The sequence below is a fragment of the Urocitellus parryii genome, unplaced genomic scaffold (genome assembly GCF_045843805.1).
Source record: "Urocitellus parryii isolate mUroPar1 unplaced genomic scaffold, mUroPar1.hap1 Scaffold_62, whole genome shotgun sequence".
In the NCBI taxonomy this organism is placed as follows: domain Eukaryota; kingdom Metazoa; phylum Chordata; class Mammalia; order Rodentia; family Sciuridae; genus Urocitellus; species Urocitellus parryii.
Window position 1 is genome coordinate 2,245,183 of NW_027554113.1, and position 23,317 is coordinate 2,268,499.

A 23,317-nucleotide genomic window follows, 5' to 3' on the forward strand; every position below is an offset into this window, starting at 1 on the left:
TCTTCATGTGTCCTTGTAATGTTTAATTATAGAGGAATATCAATGAATTATCTCCAGCAGGAGGATTAAAAGTCAAATATTTACATCTTCCTAGTGCTTTGTTTTCCATGCTTTAATGCTAACTACATATCAGACTTTAGCCCTTTCTTTAATATTTGGTAACTAATAATCATGTTCCCATGATGTGATTGACAGACTTCAGATATACAAATCATTGGGAAAATGATGGATCTAAAATATATTTGGCTTGCTCAATTTATAATAATCAGCAGAAGATTTCAGGTGTTTCAGGAACATTGGAACACCACAGCTTTCAATGTGAAGATTTGACACACTTATATTTAGGCCACTTCTAGTTAATCTATGCTTCATTTTAAAAGCAGAGTTCCTTCAGATGATACTTTAATAGTTTTCAAATTTAGGGGTAAAATTTGTAATGTGATTATGTTTTAGAAAATGAATTTCAGCTTACTGGTGATATGCAGGTTTTACAAGGAAATCCATAACTTTGAGAGGGTACAAACAAATATTTTGAAACCAAAATAAGAGGCAGAGACAATGTAACATCAAAGTTATTATAAGCATTAAAATATTAGCCACTCATAACTTACTTAATTATTGATGTATTTATGTTGTCTATTGGTAAGTCCCTCTAAAAGTTTTAATCCCACTGTATTTATTTTCAAAGTGTCTGCTTCATTTATTTATATACATGGAGCTGGCATTTTTAGTGCCATTTTCTGTAGACAGAAACTACAAAAGAAGAAAAAAAGAGATAAGTAAGGAAGACAGAAAGAAATATAATGGCAATCTAACGAGAGTGGCAAATCAGGAAGGATTGAATAATTGAAAATCTCTGGTATTTGGCTTATTTCATTCTACATAGTCTTTGTCTTCCTAATAAAACACATCAAAATATCCTGTACAATGATGAATGGTTTGTTGATTTTTATATATTCATACATCATCTTATTTCACAAAAGATGTTAGGTTGTTCAGTCTTCCAATGTAAACCAACAGAGAACATGAAGAAAGCGCATAACACTGTCTTTCATGTGAGCACAAAAACGCCCTGCTTATGTCTTTTAATCCATTCCATTCCAATAATACTCAGCCTCCCCGTGTTGAACTAGAATCATTAATTATCGATGTTCTTTTTTGTGGTTTTAAATGGAAAAATGGTTAGCTTCTTAAATATTTGTAAAACCATAAGCAAAGTGGCTTAAATACACAGTATTAACGCTATTCTTTGGCTCCTTTGGGTAAATGGATTATGGACTCAGAATAGCTATTGCATTGTAAGTCACAAATCCTGATTTTTGGTAGCTGATAAAATTTCCATTTGTGCTATTCAGTCTAATTTCCCATATGAATAATGCATAGTAAGCAGTAGAAAATGAAAAGAGCATTAATAATGGCAGGGGAGTGTCTGCATTCTATCAGTTATCAAAAATCTTAATTACATAAAAGTAATACTCCATTATTACTGAAAAAACATATCTACTTTATCTTGTTTAAAATTATAATAAATTAGTTTTTTATTAATTAGTTATTATTTAGAAAATTATATATCTATTCCAATAGATAACTTGGACTCTGCCCTTACACTGCCAAAATTCTCATCAGAACATTAAAGCAGCTCAATTCATTCAGCCAAATATTTAGTCTGAGTTTTCAGTCACAGTGTCTGAATTTGTATGCATGGGTGTACTTTGTCTGTTTCAACTAAACTGATACCATAGTATTTGTTTATAATCTTCGATGACTCTTGGGGCTGGGGTTGTGACTCAAGTGGTAATGCGCTCTGCTGGCATGCTTGGGGCTCTGGGTTTTATCCTCAGCACCTTTCAGTTAGGTGAAATCTTAGAATAGTTTTGAGTTACATATGTCTGATTACTAGACATGTTGAATACATTTTTCAAATATTTGTTGATTGAATGTATATCTTCTGAGAAATATCTGTTTAGCTCCTTAGCCCATATATTAATTTGGTTGTTGTTTTTGTGTTTAAGTTTTTTTGAGTTCTTTATATATCTTAGATCTATCCACATCTATCTGATGTGTCTTTCGCAAAAATTTCCTCCCCAAATTTAGGCTCTCTCTCCCCCTAAGTATTTGTTTCTTTGGCTGAGAAGAAGCTGTTTAGTTTGAGTCCATCCCATTTATTAATCATTCATTTAATTTATTTGCTTTAGGAGTCTTGTTAGGAAAATCAAGGCCTAATCTGATGAGACAAAGATTTGGACCTACTTTATCCTCTCTTAGGTGCCAGCTCTCTTGACTAATTGCTAGATCCTTGATCCACTTTGAGTTAAGTTTTGAGCATATGGATTTCCAGTAATTAGAACACCTCTTTGTTGAAGAGGCTATCTATTCTCCAATATGTGTTTTTTGATGCCTTTGTATAATATGTGATAACTGTATTTTATGTGGGTCTGTCTCTGTGTCTCCTATTCTCTTGGATTGGTCTACCTGTTTGGCTGCCAATACCATGCTGTTTTTGTTGTTATCACTTTTAAGTATAGTTTAAGGTCTGGTATTGTGATGTCTCCTGTTTCACTCTCCTTGCTAAGGATTGCTTTGGCTATTCTTGGTCTCTTATTTTTCCAAATTAATTGAATGATTGCTTTTTCTATTTCTATAAGGGATGACAATGGAATTTTAATTGAAATCACGTTGAGTCTGTATAGTGCTTTTGGTAGTATGATAATTTTGACAATATTAATTTTGCCTGTCCAAGAGCATGGGAGATCTTTCCATCTTCTAAGTTTTGTTTTGATATCTTTCTTTAGTCTTCTTTAGTTTTCATTGTAGAAGTATTTCATCATTGTAGAAGTTTATTCCAAGTGTTTTATTTTTTTGAGGCTATTGTGAATGGAGTAGTTTTCTTAATTTTCTAAAATTTCCTAATTCCAGAGTATTCATCACTGATGTATAAAAATACATTTGAATTATGGCTATTGATTTTATATTCTGCTACTCTGCTAAATTTATTAATTAATTCTAGAAGTTTTCTAGGGAAGTTTTTGGATCTTCTATGTATAGAATCATGTTTGTCTAATTGATCTGGCTAGAGTTTCAAGGACATGTTGAATAGAAGTGGCAAAAAAGGGCATCTCTGTCTTGTTCCACTTTTTAGAGGGAATGCTTCAATTTTTTTCTCCATTTAGAATAACGTTGGCATAGATAGCTTTTACAATGTTGAGGTATGTTCCTATTATCTATAGTTTTTCTAGTGTTTTGAACATGAAAGGATACTCTATTTTGTCAAATGCTTTCTATGCATCAATTGATATAATCTGATCTTTAAGTCTATTGGTTTGTTGAATTATATTTTTGATTTCCATATGTTGAAAAATGCATACCTGGAATGAACTCTATTTGATCATAGTGCACCATTTTTCAAAATACGTTTTTGTATGCAATTTGCCAGAATTTTATTGAGAATTTTTGCATCAATGTTCATCAGGGATATTGGTCTAAAATTTTCTTTCCTTGGTATCTTTCTGCCTGTTTTTGGTATAAGGATCATACTAGGCTTGTCAAATGAATTTGGAAGCATCCCTTCCTTTTCTATTTCATGGAATAATTTGAGGAGTATTGGTATTAATTCTTCCTTGTAAGTCCATAGTGTCCCAGAGATTTTGATAAATTGTATCAGAGTTCTCATTTACCTCTAAGAATTTGTTTATCTCCTCCCTGATGTCTCCTGTTATTTATGTGTTGTTCGATAGCATATTGTTTAGTCTACAGGTTTTGTTGTAGCTTCTTTTTTTATTTTTATCATTAATTTCTAATTTCATTCCATTATGGTCAGATAGAATGCAGGAAATATTTCTATTTTTTTTGGATTTGCTAAGACTTTCTTTGTGGCATAACACATGGTCTATTTTGGAGAAGGATCCATGTTCTCCTGAGAAGAAAAGTGTATTTTCTCATTCATAGATGGAATATTCTATATTTGTCTTGTAAGTCCAAATTATTGATTGTATTATTGAGTTCTATAGTTTCTTTGCTTAATTTTTGTTTGGAAGGTCTATCCAGTGGTGACAACGGTATATTAAAGTCACCCAATATTATTGTGTTTTGGTTTCTCTGGTTCTTGTATTTGAGAAGTGTTTATTTGACTTACATAGATGCCCCATTGTTTGGGGCATAGATATTTATGATGGTTAGGTCTTATTCATGTATGAATCCCTTAAGCAGTATGAAATGTCTTTCTTTATCCCTTTTCACTAGCTTTGGTTTGAAGTTCACTTAATCTGATATGAGGATGGAAACCCTTGCTTGTTTAAGAGGTTTATTTGAGTGGTACATTTTCTCCAAGCCTTTCACCTTCAGTCTGTGGATGTATTTTCCTATGAGATAAGTCTCTCGAAGGCAACATATTGTTGGGTCATTTTTTTTTGTTTGTTTGTTTTTTGTTTTTGTTTTAGTTTTGTAATCCAATCTGTCAATCTATGTCTTTTAATTAATGAGTTTATGCTATTCACATTCAGGGTTATTATTGAAATATGACTTGTAATCCCAGACATTTTGTTTGTTATTGTTCTTTAACTTAACTCAGTTTCTCCTTTGATTAGCTTTTCCTTTAGTATTGTCTCTCCCTTTGCTGATTTTCATTGTTATTTTTCATTTACTCCTCCTTGGATATTTTTCTGAGGATGCTCTGTATTTTTGTAAATTCTTTAAACTTTTGTTTATCATGAAAGGTTTTTATTTCATCATCAAATCTGAAGCTTGATTTTGCTGGATATAAGATTCTTGGTTGGTATCCATTTTCTTTTAGAGATTGATATATGTTGTTCCACAATCTCCTGGCTTTGATGGTCTGGATTGAAAAATCTGCTGAGATACAAATTGGTCTCCCCCCTGTATATGATCTGATTCCTCTCTCTTATGACCTTTGAGATTCTCTCCTTATTCTGTACACTAGGAATTTTCATTTGTGCAGATTTGTTGTAGGTTTGTACTTTTGGTGTCCTGTAAGCCTCTTGTATTTGATTTTTCAATTCATTCTTCATATTTGGGAAATTTTCTGATATTATATCATTCAAGAGATTGTGCATTTCTTTGGTTTGAAACTGTGCTTTTCTCTATCCCAATAAATTTTAGATTTGGTCTTTTGATGCTATCCCATAGTTCTTGTATGTTCTGTTCATAGTTTCTTACCATTTTCACTGTGTGGCCAGCTTTCATTTCCAGATTGTACACTTTGTCTTCATTATCTATCATTCTGTCTTCCAAGTGATCTACTCTGTTGGTGATACTTTCTATTGAGTTTTCTATTTGGATTGTTGTCTGCTTAATTTCAAGAATTTCTGATTTTTTTTCAGAATCTCTGTTTCTTTCTTGAGTTAATCTTTTGCTACCTTATTTGCTCCCTTATCTTCATTTTTATTAATTTAATTTTAATATAAATTATAATAGTGGAATGCATTACACTCATTAACTCCTCCTGGTATGATCAATGGTTGCTTGTATTTGTCCTCTTATCTCTTTATTGAAGTGATCAAGTTTTGCTTGTAGTTTCTCATTTAGGTTATTCTTTAATTCACAGATCATTTTAATTATGAACATTCTTAACTTTTTCTCTGACATTTCATAAACTTTGCTGTCCATGGGTTCTGTTACTGCACTATTCTGGTTGGATTGGGGCATTTTCCTCTACTATTTTTTTTATGTTGTCTATTTGATTTACTTTCTTGCAGTGTATATCTGAGGTATTAAAGTTTCTACCCTATAATCTTGTAGTATCCATGCAGATTTTCTGTACTTCACCTTGGTGTTGGGCTTCCAGACCCTGACTGTGTCCCAAAATGGATGCTTCTGCAAGTAAAGGTGGTGGCAGCAATAGCAGAGGTAATTTGAGATAGAAGTGGATGTGTCCCAAGATGGATGTGACATCTTTCAGATTTGGGGCTGAAAGTGGGGGCTTTATACTGGTTTTGGGATGCCTGCTCTGAGATACAGCTGCTTCTAGGTCCAGTGTGTCATCAAAAAGTAGAGGTTAATGCATGGGGAGGGCTATGGCAATGGCTGCAATGTCTCAAGATGGAAGTAGATTAGGTCTGGTTACCCAGGTTGGGGGGAAGGGCAGCAGTCCTAGGCCTACCCTGGGCCTGGGCTCCCATACAGATTGGCAGAGAAGGTCCTGAGCCAGGGTCAGAGCTCAGGCAGGGGTCTTCTGGGCAGCAGAGGTGTTCCTGGGCTAGGGCTGAGTTCCAGTTGGGGTCTGTTGGTAGGTGGGATGGACCCGGGCTTATCCTAGGCCTGAATTCTGGTGCAGGTCTCACAGGGTACTTTTCGTAAAGGTTATGATTGGGTTTCCTTAGGAACACACTAGTAGCTAAGTGCTTGACTTCCTACCAATGTCACCTTTGTTCAGGGCATCACATCTATGTCACAAGACATTACCTTTTGTCTGTCCACTAACTCTGTAAACACCACACTACGCTTTATGCTTGACTAATTATGTTACAGAATAACAGATTAACAATATATTTTACAGTTATCCCTATTTACAAAAAAAATACAGTAAGATATATCATTAAAAAAGCATTTATATTTTACATTTATGGAGAGCATTTACCTAATAAGAATGAGCAGAACATAATTATGCAGAAAATTTTCCTTAAATTATGATCTGAAGTCATCTTCCTGTTATAATTGCATGAATAAAAATGTAATTGCATATGAAGAAATTCCACGTATATTTTTGTTTAGTTGTTCACTGGGTATTTTCACTGAGAACTGAAACCATCTGCACAAACACAGTTATTATGTCTATTTTAACCTAACATTGCTATCCACTGAACTAAATAATGTAATTATTATTCCTGATAATATTTGCAAGAAAGGATTAAATTTGTAAATGAATAATCTATTCATAAATGAATATATCTATTTATAAATAAATATATCTATTTATACACATATATACATATATGTGTTTATATACATATATATGTTTGTATAGATATATACATATATGTGTGTATATATATATATATACATATATGTGTGTATATATATGCATATATATATATATATATATATATATTTCATTTCCTTGATAAATGACACCAAAGGACTATTTTCTTATCAAGAGTATTTCAACATCTTGTTTAGAACAAAAAGGAAGAAAAATACCAAAAATGTTGTGCATTTTCATTCATATGAGAGTACTCCCAAAAGAAATTCATATTCAAAATTACTTCCTTAAAAAATCCTTGTCCAAGCAAAATAAAATTTTTAAAATATCTTAAAACTGTCTGTTTGATCCTCTACACCATAACTAGAAGTGATGTGTCTTATATTACTAACCTTTTCCACATTTTGGTTCCCACTTTTTTTCTGTCCAACCCTCCCTCTGAACTGCTTTCCTTTCTTTTGGGACAGTAAAAAGTCCCCAAATTCAATTGCTTCTCCTAGTTAAATCACTCTTGGAACAAGGAAAAAACATTTTAAGAACTGGTCTTCCTCAGAACTGACAGCTATCATCAAAGACTTTTCATAGCCTGCACAAGATAGAAATAAATTTGCAGAGGAATGTAAATTAGTTCTTAGAATGTATAATCCAGAGCTCTGAGATATATATTGGTTAATTCATATTTCTTTAGGGAAAATCTTAACTGAAAAATAGGACAAAAAATACAAAATGAGATGATTCAGAAAGTGATTAAAAATCCTCCAAACTAAATAGAAAAAGAGAAGTACTTAGTGAAAACAAAACAAAATGAAACAAAAAACTGTTTAAGTTGGACATGATATTCTGGTTGTTATCTTCAAAGTCTTCCTTACGAAATACTTTTCCTGTGATTCAGCCTCAAAAGTGATGAAAAGTTGAATATGTTGGTCACTGTACCATGTTGACTAATATAAAGAAAATATAATGCTACTGATTGATGCAGATATACTAAGGAAATTAAAGATACTAATTTCCTTTTAAGGACAATCTTGAGATGTAGACTTTCACAATGGTGAAGCAAAAGCCTCAGTAAGATCTTTGTTTCTCCACAACAAAACATCACAAGGGAATAAAAATTAATTATATTAGAAATCTGGAAATTAGTCAAAGCCACAGATAGAGCTGAAAATTATCTAATAGAATTGTTAAACCTCACAAAATAAATTCTACAGCATTCTGTTTGCAGATGTTCCCCCAATTCCACAAGCCTAGTCATGTAATGATCAAAAAATAATAACACAGTAGGAAACAGACTAAATGTACCCTACCTAGTGTACAGTCAGCATTTTTTAAACTTGCAGTCTCCAGTCAAATCTCTATTCTGAGAGTGTGGTATGAATTTGATTTGACTCAGAACTCAGCACATTAGATGATAGGCATGTGGGTTGGAGGTAATCCCATTCCATGGTCATTACCTAAATAATAGCAAGCTCAGCCACCTAAGGATGTGATTTCAGCTAAGGAAAATAAGATCATGCACAGGCATTTTAAAAGGAGATCCTGAAGACAACTGGGAACTTTGGAAAGTTGTGATTTTGGGGGGAATCCCATTTAAAGTTGTATACCTGCCAAAGGATGATCTGTGGAAGGGCAAAGCACCTCTCACTTCTGGCTAACTCTATGTCTTTCCTCGTTTCCAGTAAAATAATTTTATACACATAAAATCCACAGTATGCATTCTTAACTATATTTCATAACATTTCATATGTTGTTTTATTTTATTTCAGGTTAAAGTATCTTGTACTTTTGTGATTTCTTACTTGAACTACTGTTTATTTAGGATAATGCTTTCAGTTTTCACATATTTGTGAATTGCATTAATATACTTTTGTGGTTGATATTTGATTTTATTGTAGTCAGAACATATAATACGTGTGAGTTTACTATATTTCAATTTATTGAGGCCAGAAGTTTTCACTGGTTAAATCTATGAAATATTTTAAGGAGAATTTATACCAAAATTTTACAATTTATTTCAAAATATAGAAGACAAATGATCATTTACCAATTTATTCTGTGTATTATTTTTTATGGAAAAAACAGATAAAAATACCACAAGAAAAATACAGACCAATATCTTTTTTTGAATATACACAAAAATACTTACCAAAATGGCAGCAAAATTGAATCCAGCAATAATTAAAAGGAAACATACACAACTAACCAGTGACAATTCTTCCCAGTGTGCCAGTTTCATTTAATATCCAACATTAGTCCACCATATATGTTAAATATGTTAAATAAAAGACAAAATAAACACATGATCATCTCAATGGGCACAGAAAAATCACTTCACAAAATCAAATATAAAACTCTTTCATAATTAAAAGGAAAATATCTTCCTTTCATTCTGTTTGCCTGACAAATATTTAACCTTCCAGTACTGAGTGTGAAATTCGCTTTGGCTTACAGAGATGCTCTTAATCAGGTTGATCTAATTCTCTTCAATTCCTACATTGTTAATTCCATCCTGAACAGTAAAATCTTATATAAAAAAAAACGTAAATAATGTACCTAAATTTTTAAAACTAATAAGCTAGTTTAGCAACATGATAGGCTTCATTCAAGTCAGCATCCACAATTCCTTGTATTTTTATTGACAATTCATGCACAATGCAAAACTGAAACTGAAAATTTTTGTATAATAGCTACAATAAAAATTCTAAGAATATATTTAACAAAATAATGTAAATGATTTGTTTGCTGGAAAATATGACAATGTTGAAAGAAACTAAAATAGATATAAATACATGAAAGACATTCCATGTTCATGGACTGAATGACTTAAAATTGTTAAGATGACAAATTCTACCAAAATGGATGTACAGATTCAACACAAACTTTGACTATATTTTTTTAAAAAATATTTTTTTTCAAAAATTGACAAGATAAACCTAACATTCATATAGAAATAAAAGGAACAAGGTATCCTTACAATACAAAATTCATATGACACATTCTTCCTAGCTTCAAAATACATTGCACAGTTTCAATAATCAAGGAAGTGAGTTTCTATAAAAGGATAGACAGGTAAGATGATAAACTAGAACTAAGATTCCATATTTAACTAGAACTGAGAACTAAATATGTGGTCATTTGTTTTCAGCGAAGGTATCAAGATATTTCAATGGGTGAATAACAGTCTTTTAACATTTGATGCTGGATCAGACTGTGTAGACATCTACAGGTGAAATAATGAATCTATACCCTGTCTCACACCATACACTAATATTATCTCAGTAAGGATAAACAACTTAAATGTAATAGCTAAAATTATAAAATTTCTACAAGAAAACATGGATGTAAATTTTTGTAAACTGTGACTTAGCAGTTTATAAAAGCAAACAAAGAAAAACCGTAAAGATTAGATTTTTAGATTTTCATCAAAATTAAAAACAAAAATTATATTTTAAAAGATATCATTGAGAACATGAAAAGAAATCTTAACAATGATATAAAATATTTTCTTTTTAGGTAAAATGAAAGAAAATACTTTCTAATTAGGTAAATAACAAGTGAGAGTAAAATGATAAGTAATTCAGTTAGAATATGGGAAAATAATTTAAAAGGACATTTTCAAAGAGAGTAAAAAAATAGCCAATATAAACATATGAACAGATATATTACCTCATTTATTTTTAGGGAAATGCAAATTGAAGCCATGGATAAATGTCAGTTTACACTCACTATGTGACAAGAAAAAGAAACCATAGTAAATAAAAAGTGTTGGTTAGAATGAAGGGAAATTGGAACACTCATACACTAAGCATGTGAATGTCAGCTGTGCAGCCATTTTAGAAAATGTTTTTTTATTCCTCAAAGTTCTGAATATAAAGGTATTGTGACCCAACATTTCTAGTTAAGCTATATACAATAGAAGTAAAAACATTTGCCTAGGTAAAACTTGCACATGAATACAAGGATATGTGTGAGCTTGTGGGTGTGTGTATGTATGTGTGTACAAAGGAGCACAGAAAAAGCAATAGTCATAATAGCCAAAAGGTGGAAACAACACAACTTCCATAAACTGAATGGATTAAAAAATGATACATCTACTCAATAGAATATTACATGGAAATAAAAAAGGACATACACATACTAAAACATGGATAAATTTTGAACATAGTGTATTACATGCTGAACCTCAGAAATCGGCAAAGAGTGGGCAATGCGGGATTAAGAAAGACAAAAAAAAAAAAAACATTCATAGAGACAAATCTGGGACTGGGTGGGACACCAACCTCTGATGGAGGAACAATGACTCATAGATAGCTCAGCATTTCTATTTTATAAGTTTTATCATCAAAAGTGTTTCTGTGAAAAAGTTTCTTCAAAGAAGACAGGCATGAATTTCAAAACACTGGCATGCTATTATAATTATCTAGACAGCTCATTATTCTCTATCCATGACAATTGGGGTATGAATTCAGGGTCAAGACTGATAGTTCTGTGCCTTTCCCAGAACCTTCTCAAGCAGGGTATCATCATAGCAACCAGGCAATTCTGTCTTGTACCTTTGCACAGAAAGTTTCTTGAGCAAGTGCAGCTGCACCCAGGAGGCAGTTTGAGGCAGTTATCCAAATCACTGCTTTCCACAAAATAGTATTTTACATTAAAAAATCAATCACAAAAGCCACATATTACTTGATTTCCCTTATGTGAAATTTCTAAAATAAGCAAATCTATACATACTAAAGTTACATCCACTGTTGTTTGGGGTTGAAGTAAGGAATGGTAGAGAATTTGTAATTTAAAAGACATTTAAAATGTACAAAAGTTTTTGTGGTATATTGGAAAGTGTTCTACAGTGCTATTTTTCTGAATATAGCTTCTGTGAATGTGTAAAAACCAGTGTAGTGGGAGCTTTATATAGGTCAATTTTATGGTACATGAAATAGTTAAGTAAAGTTATGAAATAAAAGCAAATATGAAAATTTATTGTATGGGATAACTGTGGAAAAATTTGATAATCCGGTTGCTATATCATTGCCTTAGTACGACACACTGTTAGGCAATCTCCTTCAGAGCCAGTAAGGTTACTCATCATGCTGTCGGTATCTCTGATAATCCCCAGACTTCCCCTGTATTCCTCATCATACTTTTTACTTCACAACTTTGAAAAGAGATCATTCTACCTACTGCTTGCAAACACACCCACTAATTTAGTAATGAGGTGTTTACTGGTCAAATGGAATTGGCACTTTAAATATTCTCCTATTGTTTCTTCTTCAACTTCCCTGAGAACTTTCCTCCTCAATAACAAGTTATAGATTATATAGACATTGACTAACTGCTATCTTTGTGGCCCCAACCCAACCCAAATGGAAAATTACTGGCCTGTGTGGGGAAAAGTCCACTTACATAGGTAAGATTACTCCTACTGTACTAATTTATGTTCACAGGAACACATGTAAATCCCTAGCAAGCTCACAAAATGTGCTCTTAAATCAGGTGAAATAGTGATAAAAACCAATAGTCTAAAGCTAAATATTAGGAAAAGAACTCTTGACTCATTTCTTGTTCTTATAGGTGCTCTACATGTCAAAAATACAATAAACAGGGAACACATGTAAGCCTGTTTAGAATGTGACAATCAGCTTGTTACACTGCTTCTGACTACATATTTTAAAGTTGTATATCTCTATTCTTTCTTTTCTTTGTTTTTTTTTCTTTATTTGCTTCTTTCTTTTTCTTTTTTTTTTGGTATCTCTTCAGAATTAGGTCAATATAGACTATTTTTGCTTTCCTCTTTAATGGGAAAACAAAAACAAATATAGATAATACCTAAATTATTATGCTCTAAGTATCTGTGTTTCTCTCCCTATTCAATACATATATGAATGTGACCATTTTGGTTTCTTCTTTAAATAATGATAGCTGTAATACTTAGTCTATATGAGTACTTGCTCTTTTAATTTAGAAAGATCATATTTGTTTCCAAAGTGAATTTACACATTTTTTTCTGAAAAAATTTCATTCTTCCTAGGACATGAATTACCCCAAAGGAGGTACATCTCTGCCTATAAGTGCCTTATGCAATCTATAAGCATATCAAGAGTTTACCAAACCAATATAATGGAGACAGTTAAAGAAATCACTGTGTTTGCTTGACTATAGGAAGCAGTGGTTCTATCTTTTTCTGAAATCATTAAAACTATGTGACTTAACCAAGTCCTTGTTTCCTTGATAGTAGATTCTATTCCATGAAACATCTAAAGGATAGATTGTGTGTGTGTGTGTGTGTATGTGTGTGTGTATGTTCATTTATGTCTGTGTGTATGTGTGAAAGCTAACTCTTTAAATTATCTTACATGTGGTTATGTAATTATTATAAACATTCCTACCTATTTATACATAAGACCTCCTCTGGGTAATCCTTTAGTGTCCTAGACCCATAGCTATCTATATCTTTCCTGACCCAGAGGCAAGAGCATATCTACTTCTTTTAGAGATAATAAACCCTATTAAATTAGCAGAGGCTTCTGCCAGTTTTATTTTTGAATCTTCTTTAAATTTGATGGTTCCTTCCACTTTATGCTTGTTGATTAATAAAATCACAATATTTCTCAACCAGTTGCCCTACTTTGTAGAAAATTCTATTATTTGCTCACCTATTCATTTCTGTTCATCATTTTAATATTTAAAGACCTGCTACTTCTGTTATATGAAGAAAAGGAAACTCCTCTCATGGGATATGATTCAGATAGATTATTAGAAAAGCCCTCTACAATATCAAGACTTACAATTAATTATTCATATCTTAAGACTGAGACTGGGAACCCTCAGTTGGTGAACCTCTGACAGATCTCACTTCATCCAGTGATTATGACTTCTTGCCAGAGGCAAAATCTGCCCAGAAGGCAGGAATCCTCCCATCCACAGAGTTTATCAGTTTCCTAAAGATAAGAGGGTTAATGGAGACACTAGTAATAAGTACACTTTGGGCATGTATCATAATTTTGGAATGCTTTAGGATCAAGGAGGGCTCTTGACCTCATTCTAGAACACTCTACACATTGTGTTACTTTGTGTACTCTCATGTTACTGCAGTAGGTGGTGGGGAATGAAATGGGGATGAGAGAAAATGTACAGGCTACTCATTTTGACAGAGAGCTCTCACTAACATCTTTGCCCTGATGGTACTCAAAGAGAAAAATCTTTAAACAGCTGTAAACAACCTGTATTAATATACCAGCAATAGGCTCCAGAGTCAGAAAAAAAAATACTGTGAGAAGTATGACCGAAAACTTCATGAGACTATTTCTCAAAGATATCTGCTTAGGAGCACTTACAGAACAAAATGGAATCACCAACTATACATAAACGTGCCCCCAGCCCCAGCCCACATAAAGAAGACAAAGAAACACTGCATTCACTAAACATTGGTGAGAAATCTTTGCTAACATTTCTGAGGTTGTTTGTCATTTACATCTAAATAGTTATCAGTATAATTTTGGTTAAAACTATAAAGATGGGACATTATAAAAAAAACCCAAATATCAGGGCTCCCTTGATTATATTCAAAGAGATTTCATTTAATTTTCAGCTTAATGGTTTTGCATATGTGTCACTATTTTCTTATTTTCAAGATGAACTAAAATCTTTGCCTGAGTTCTAAAAATGACATTTACTTGTTTTTTTGATACCCTCCCTTGGAATTTCAACCTGTCCCTTGGTAGCCCACTATAGACTGAGTTACCCATTTTGTTAGAATGTTGAAAAAAAATATTTTAATTCTGAGAGAAGTGAATGAATGTAACTCTAAAACTAAAGTAGCAAAACCCAAAGATTCTCAACTGGTGCCTTAAATTACCACTGGATTAATGACAATGAGATGAACTCCTTCTTGGTCTCATTAACTATTTCCATATATGACTGTAATAGACAGGACCAAGCTCTCTTCTCTACTTTTGAACATCATCATGTCACTGTGTCTTGCACAAACTAGGGATCAGACAACCTCACAGAGGTGTAATCTGGCTGAGAAATTAGAAGTCTGAAATAATTTATAAAGAAAAACAACACAGGAAAATAGTTTCATAGAGGAGGTCTGCTGGGAGAATTGGACCTGATGGGTCAGATCTTCAACAAAAAGTAAGGCTCAGTGTGCATTATTTATACGGGAGCACATCAAAGGGATTTATTGTGAGGAAGAGTTCTTCAGGGTAAAGGAGAAGCAGACACTGTGGGGAAGTTGGCCTGATGAAAGCCTTATCACCATACTGGTGTCCTGGAAATTCTTCCTGCTGCAGGCAGCTGGTGCCCCAGTGCTACTTAAGGGATTATGTTTCTTTCCAAACCCAGGAAGTTGCATTGGAACCTATTTGTTGGCTGTCTGAACCAACACTTTTCCTTGGCATCATAGAATTCTCTTTGAGCAGGCTGTTGCTAAGGAAGTGGTATAAGAGCAGTGAGATGACACTGAGGGTTATCCAAGAGGCACACCTCTGCTTAGAGATGGCTTAGACAAGCCCACAATTCATTAGTAGCTCCCAACATCACCACATTGCAAGACCTGGACAAAAGTTTCAGGGGACTCAAATAATGTCCTGGGAGCTATCATCTAAAGATGTGAGAAGCCTTTCCTCAACACCTGTAAAAACAATGTTGAATGACTCAGAACCTGGAGACCTTATATTCTGAATGAAATATCAGAGTTATAAAGAGCTTTCACTGAAGAAGCACATAAAAAAGACAGATTGACATGTTTTAACCTACATTCCTTTGTTCTTCATTTTCATAGCTACCTTCGTTCCGTGTGGTTAGAAGGCTACCTTTAATTCTGTTAACCATAAAAGCAATTCTTTTTCTTAATATTGCTTTTAATGTTTGTTGATACATTCTTTTGCATGAATCCACAACACGAGTACTAATTAATACAAAAATTTTTGTTGTGATTCATACATATTTATCGAGAGCCAACAACTTCCTTTAAAACTACTTTTTTTTGTAATGAATCAGTTGATTTCCCAGTTAATTAGATTTAACCTTTACATGATCTTATAGATGGCAAATACCATAACAGGCCAGCCATCCAGTAGCCTAAACGTTTTATCACAGGAAAGGATGAAAACTAGATCATTTCATCCAATTAAGTATGTATTGAGGACCTTACACGGGAACTAGCTTTGGTAAAAGAACATTGAAGAAATAGAAATCAGAAAAGAGAGAACAGATGGTACATGCTTGGAACCTGTCTCATTTTCAAAGATCTTACAAGTTAAGGCTTATTTATTTTTTTTTTTTTTTTGCTTTAGATCTACCTAAAGATCTTACCTTTGCTAAATTGAATTGCCAAACACTGGAATATTCGGAATAAGTAGTACATAACATCACAATATAATTTAACAATTCTCTTTGAGGTGCTTTGGTAAGCATAGATCATTTTATGGTGGCAGATGCCTAATACTAGGTTTGTGGTACAATAGTCAACTGGTCACTATTGTTAACTGGTACAAATTTGATAAACCAACTTCATCTTGTAAGGCATTTCTGACACCACCGAGGTCCTGTTTGTGTTACCAATTTATACCCGTTTTTTTTTTTTAAGGATAAATTACTTATTTCAAGAAGTAAAAAAAATAATGGGTCTCTATTTAAAAATCAGCATCCTAACCATTCAAGGGTAATTTGGGATTGTTTTCTTTTCTACTCAAGCTTTTGACTAATGCTTTATAAAAGACCCATAAAACAGGATGAATTTCATTGTGTAACAGTTTGGAGAAAATCAGTGTGACCCAGACCATAGACACCTTCATCTAGGACACTCAAGAAGATGAACAAGCAGTAGTTTATGGGAGAACCACTTTGGATATCATTTTTGCCTTTCAAGGGAACAGTATATTGTGCTTTCAGTCCAGCAATGTTCATTGGGATTTTACTTCTACAAAAGTGATCTGATAATCAAAATGAAAGAAATTTTTTAAAATAGAACAAAATATGTTCTCAAATCTATTTCCATGGGATTTTCAGATTGTGGATGGAAGCTTTTCTCCTAGTTTACATCAGGCATTCCTGGAATCTGAGATGGGCTACAAATCTACATGATATTCTTCTTCTTGATATATTTCTATATTGATATTTTCAGAACTTGATGATAGTAATTTTTGGTTTTGTCTGGCAGTGGGGCATCATGCTCAGTAATCACATACACATACTGAAAGCCTGATACATGTGGAGATTTGACCAACCACACCAGGAAGCTTGAGGTAAGATCCTAACACCTCACGTGGTAATGGTAATGATCTGGATTATTTATGATTCTACATATTAATGGTAAATCATTTAGCTCAGCTTCCAGAATGAGCACAAGGAAAGACGCTAATACCTGAATCCATCTGAGGCCAAAGATCTTCCTGTGCACATTAATTTAACTTTGATTTTCTACTATATCAACATGGTTTCATCATTACTGGAAAGTATTGCCTGGGATTTTTAAATGTTGAGAACAATTTCACTTTCCATTCCAGAATTCTGCCTTCTCCCTCAAAATTAACATCAAACCTTTGAACTCTGAAAAGGATGTCATTGAACAAATGTCCTAATTCTAAAACACTACATTGTGATCCACATATAACCAAGTCTGTAAATTGAAAAATTCAACATAGACTCCAAATATGAGCATCCAAATTTTATTCTTCTTCTTTCTCAGATTAATGTGTTCCAAAAACTTGACAAATCCTGCAAAATTACTATGCATTATTTTTTTTTAAATCTGAAATGCATACTTCTTTAGATTAATAAGAATAAACTCAGTGTTTTCCTATCATCTGGTTATTCTGGATGTTTTTACATGATGGTAATGACATATCACAATCAAAACATTCTTCATTGTTGCTTATTTATGATATGCAGATGTTAGTTTCATTTTATAGATTAGAAAACTGAGGCTTATAAAGATTAATTTGGTATTTCAAGTATAGTCAAAAGTAATTAGAATTTAAAGTTTTTTATGTTAAAATTTCCATGGACCTATAATTTGTATTTACAAAGTAAAAAACATATTCAAAAATATATTTAAAATGTAGCTTCATAATAATCAGGAAGCAAGAAAAATTGAAATGCCTTCCAAGGAACATTTTTTCAAAAGGATATTTTCAATGAAAGGAATGGATAGAATTAATATTAAAAATGTATTACGTCAGGTGTCATCTGTAAAAGAGGATATTCTAATGAAAGCATACCATAAATCATTTCATAAGCAATTGTTAATGCAATATTATTATACTTTCTATGTTTGGGGATATAAAATATTGAAAAATTGATAGATAATCATTGCTTGACTGACTATGAAATTTTCTGTGCCTAAAATGGAAAACATTTCAATGTTATATCAACTAGAATATTCAAATTATGTTTATAATACATTATGTTAAATTTAACCATACTCAATAGTCTTTATTGAATATTGAAAAATAAATATTTGAAGTACAAATATTTACACACTTGGCTTTTAAAGATATCATAACTTCCAAGAAATGGTTTCAGAATAGGTATTGTTTTTTCCAGTCTATCATAGGCTAATAAAATATATATTGATATGATTACATTGGTCAAAAGTAATAGTTAAGGGCTAGAGATATATCTCAGTTTGTAGAGTGCTTGCCTTGCATGCACAGGGCTTTGGGTTCAATCCCCTGCACCACAAAATGAATAAATAAATAAATAAATAAATAAATAAATAAATAAAAGTAATATTGACAGAATAGCTCAAAAATGTAACACTGGAATGAAAAAACTTTGGGAAGGTACAGTCATAGATTATGGAATAAGAGTTAAATACCACATTAATTGATCACCTAAAAGATGTTTGCTCTCAATTAATTTACCATAAAATTTAAGATCTAAGTCATGAGATGTGAAAGTAATAAATTGATAAAGTAGAATATATTCACATATGAAATTATCAGACATAAAATAGTAGTGAAAGTTTTATATAAACTAGAAATATTAAGAAAGGCATATGCTTAGTAGCAGGATAAGCTTGTACAGGGATCTCCTGGTGGAGGAGAACCCTTGAAAGTACTTCTCTAGAATTTTTTAACCTGAGAGTATTGAGTTCTTCCCAAATACTGAGAAGGAACAACTATCTCACTCTTTTAGGTTCTTTAGATAAAAGGGAGTCCAGATAAAGTTCAACAGCACATTTCTGAAATCAAAACCCACAAATCTCCCCTATCTCACTTCCACTTCCTATTCAATGGATCCCAAACATATTTAAATTAAAGCAGATGATCTTTTTTTACCTAGTGCCACATAGGTGATGGACTTTTAGGTAGTGGTGACTCTGAAAAAAAGTGAGTTATCCATATTTATGCGTTTAAATATAGGTTTGTCAAACATTTTCATCAACATCCAAGTTTTTATATTTTCAGTGACATTCCTTCAAGTTTACATTTGCAGAAATGTGCATGAAAATAAATGTTAAAACTTGAAAAGTTAAAAAAATTAATGTTACTTTCATATGCTAAAATGTATGGCAAGAACCAAGCAAACAGATGGAACAAAGAGTAGGCAGATAGAAATTGAAAATTTTTATTTGATTAGCTCAAGTAATGCCATAAAATTATGTTACAGTATATTTTCTCAATATCTCCAAATAAAATATATTACTAAAACAAGTCAAAGGCATGTTGAACAATGTTTTTTTGTTAATTCTATACCATTTGGATTGATACTTACTTCTCTCCAAAGATAAAACCTAGAAATGCTTACACATCTACCCCCTTTAAAAAATTATACTTAGCAGAATGAATTGGACATTATTATTCTAAGTACTTATATGATTAGACAACTGGTATAATTCTACATCATATACAACCAGAAGAAGGAGAAGTTTTACTCCATTATGTATGATGTTTCAAAATGCATTCTACTGCCACGTACACCTAATTACAACAAATTATATATATATATATATATATATATATATATATATTATATATATATATATATATATATATATATATATAATATATATATATAATGCTAATGTGTTGAAATAAATCAACTGTACAGAGTCTAAAACATTAAATTCTCATATGGCATATATGTAATAGTAAAACCACAATATCTTAAGCATTTTTGCAATAGTTCCAAAGTGATTTTAATCATTAAAAAATCCTAACAAGTGATAATATGTTTGAAATTCCAGAATATGAAAAGAGTATATATTTCTAGTGTTGTATTGGTGATTTTTCTTATATTAAGTATTAGAAACTAAATAGTCAACATATCAAATCTTAAGAGTAATTTTAATTATATGATTTCTGTCTTAGAAATACAGTGAATATTTTTAGGATATAAATTTCTTTGGATTTCCTAATGCTGAGATTTTGATGATAATAACATCACCATCTTAAAATATATTTATCTACTCTATTTATCTACTAAATGGGGACTCACTCAAATCCCCATTTCTAAATTAGTACAATAAATTCTTCAGCTTGACATTCAAGGCTGATTAACATTTCATGTCACTTTTATTCTCCAAATACACGCAACATTTCAATATTCTGCTCCATAAATCTCCAAGTGAAGAAACCTAGGAATATTTTTAAAATTACTAAGATCATTATAGTTTTATAATTAAGAAGATTATGATTATCATAGGCAGTATATATGTGATTTATGGTATGTACACTTCAGTTTCTTACATGTCCTTGCCACACCATAAATGACTAATTCAGAAACTATTAAAATCCAACACCTCCCTAATCCCACTCTTCAAACATGGAAATATATGGATTAATTCTATGAAATGTCAGCATGACTTTTAGTCATTTATTTTATAGCAAATAAATGCAACCATAACCTTATTTATTTATTCATATATCCATGCCCTAATAGGCTATGAACTTTTTGAGATTTGTACTTCTTTTTCTTTTGGGTATTTTATGAGTTATTATTATTACTATTACTTATTTTCTGGTCAGCACAGTATAATACTGGATTTTTCAGATTTCCAATAAAGTTAATTCCCCTTTCTCTTGCTTGGTTAGGTAGTATGAAATTGTTATTTAAAATGACAATATTATTCATCATATATTTTCTACAAGTTTATTATAGATACAAACATTTAGTCTTACAACAAAGTTTCATTTAGCTTAAGCTACCATATTACTAATTCTCAGCATGTCACAAACATTTTATAAGAGAGTTAGTAATGTTTGCATCAAATGGGCAAGAATGAATGTTCTCAGAGTTAGAGAGGGACAGAAGGATGATTAATTAAGGATGAGAATAATCTGAACTTGTTATCTGGCTTAGAACAGAGCCACATTCATTCTTTAGAAGAATAAAAAAAAACAAAGAATAGTACAAGATAATTCCTCAGAACAAAGATAAAATTCTATAGGTTAAAAAATACTAGCTTACAGAACAAAAATATATATACACATACACAATTCATTAAAAAGTATTATAAATATATTGTGTTTCAGATATTTCAGAGCACAGTGGACTATAAAATCTTCCTTGAAGAAAACATTAAAAACCCAAGTAAACCAAAATCAAGAAAAATAAAATAGATGACTACAAAAAAAAAAAAGAAAACAGACTAAAATCTTTCCACAAGGAAAAATGATGCTATAGAGAATTAAAAAATAATAATTTTAAAAATCAGAAAAAATTATAATTGATGATCATAATTATAATTATAAAATTCAAAAAAATTACTAAGTAATAATGAAGGCAGTATAAAGATAATTACATAAAGAGAAGTCTTCAGAAAATATCACTTTCACAATCTGTTTATTGGCATATTAGGCACAATGTGCTTCAGCAAAATGAGAGTATTGCTATACAATTGAGGTAATAAAATTTCAAATTAGGAAAGCAGTGAAATGCTCCATGGGCACCTCTACACTACTCTTCTAATAGGAGCTCAGTAAAGACAATGTCAGAATGTTTCACAACCTCCAGGGGGAAGGCTTCCAAGTGAGAAAGACATACTTAGAAAAAACTTAATCACAGTATTTTAAATAACTTTGCATTAACCATATTTGCATAATATTAGTTCCATTTTAGTTTTCAAAGTTAAGATATACTAAGTTTAATAATATTAGTAGTAAAAATAAACAAATAAAAATGTTAGATAGAATATAAGACTTAATTTGTGGTAGGATTTGTCATAAGCTCATGTACCTTAAAGAAAGAACACTAGTTGTTAAAGTATGATCCAGGTCATCATATTATTTAAAATGACAATATGGGCCGCGCGAGGAAGGACCTCGCGCTGGGGCTGGCGGGTGCGCGCTCCCGGAGCGCAGTGCGCGTCATGGAACAGCGGTTAACTGAGTTCCGAGAAGCTCGCAAACGGGCCTGGCTGGCTGCCCAACCCAGCACTTCCAGCCAGGAGGCACGAACCTCAGGAGAGAAGGAGGAAGTAGGTGCGACTCCAAAGGCAGTCCCAAGCTGGCTAAGACAGTTCCTGGTCCTGGTATGGAAACCGAGGCCCGCCAGCGCCGGAGCCCCGCCCAGCCACGCTCAGGAAGCAGCTCAACCTGGGAGCAGCACAGCCCAACCCCCACAGGGCACAGCCATTCCTCCACAATGGCACCGGAACCAGCCTTTCCTGACCAATGTCACCTTCTTGAAGATTCTTCTCTGGTTGGTCCTCCTGGGACTGTTTGTGGAGCTGGAATTTGGCCTGGCTTATTTTGTCCTGTCCTTGTTCTACTGGATGTATGTAGGGACCCGAGCCTCTGAGGACAGGAAGAAGGGAGAGAAGAGTGCCTACTCTGTGTTCAACCCAGGCTGCGAAGCCATCCAGGGAACCCTGCAGCAGAGCAGTTGGAACGCGAGTTGCAGTTTAGACCCCTGGCGGGCAGATAGGACCCAGCTCCACTGTCCTGCAGCCCGCCCAGGACCAACCCTCCCATCCTTGGAGTGCGGACTTGGGTTCAGATACACAGGACTAAGGACAGCTTGCGGGTTGGCTCTGGCTGCGTGTTTCCCCTGATCTGCTGCTGCAGTTTTATCTTTGAACTTCTCTTTGGTGAAATTCTCTAAAAGACATGCCCATTAGGGCTGGTGCAGTTTATAAAGGTTGCTCAAAAAAGGAGAACTGTTTGTCTTGTCATTTGAGAGATGACTTGGAGCACTAGGAAGGCATTGGGAGATTGTCTTTTTGAAGTATTGAGCTATTTGAAATAATGATTAGGTACAGCAGGACTGTATGTTAAATGTCCTCTTTAAGTCAATATTTATAGCTTTTTTTTTCCCGAATTTTGGGGTTGTTTTTGTTTTTGTTTCTGTTTTACCTTCTGCTTTAATTCTTGCTTTTTTTGATCATTAATGATATTGAAATGTAAAATGTCTTTAACATTTTCTTTTCAGAAACAGGTC

At 32.7% G+C, this 23,317-nt stretch overlaps 1 pseudogene; it reads left to right on the forward strand.

The window, feature by feature from the left end:
* The first annotated feature begins 22,247 nt into the window (after positions 1-22,247).
* LOC144252887 (SAYSvFN domain-containing protein 1 pseudogene) lies at positions 22,248-22,858 on the forward strand (annotated as a pseudogene).
* Positions 22,859-23,317: the final 459 nt, after the last annotated feature.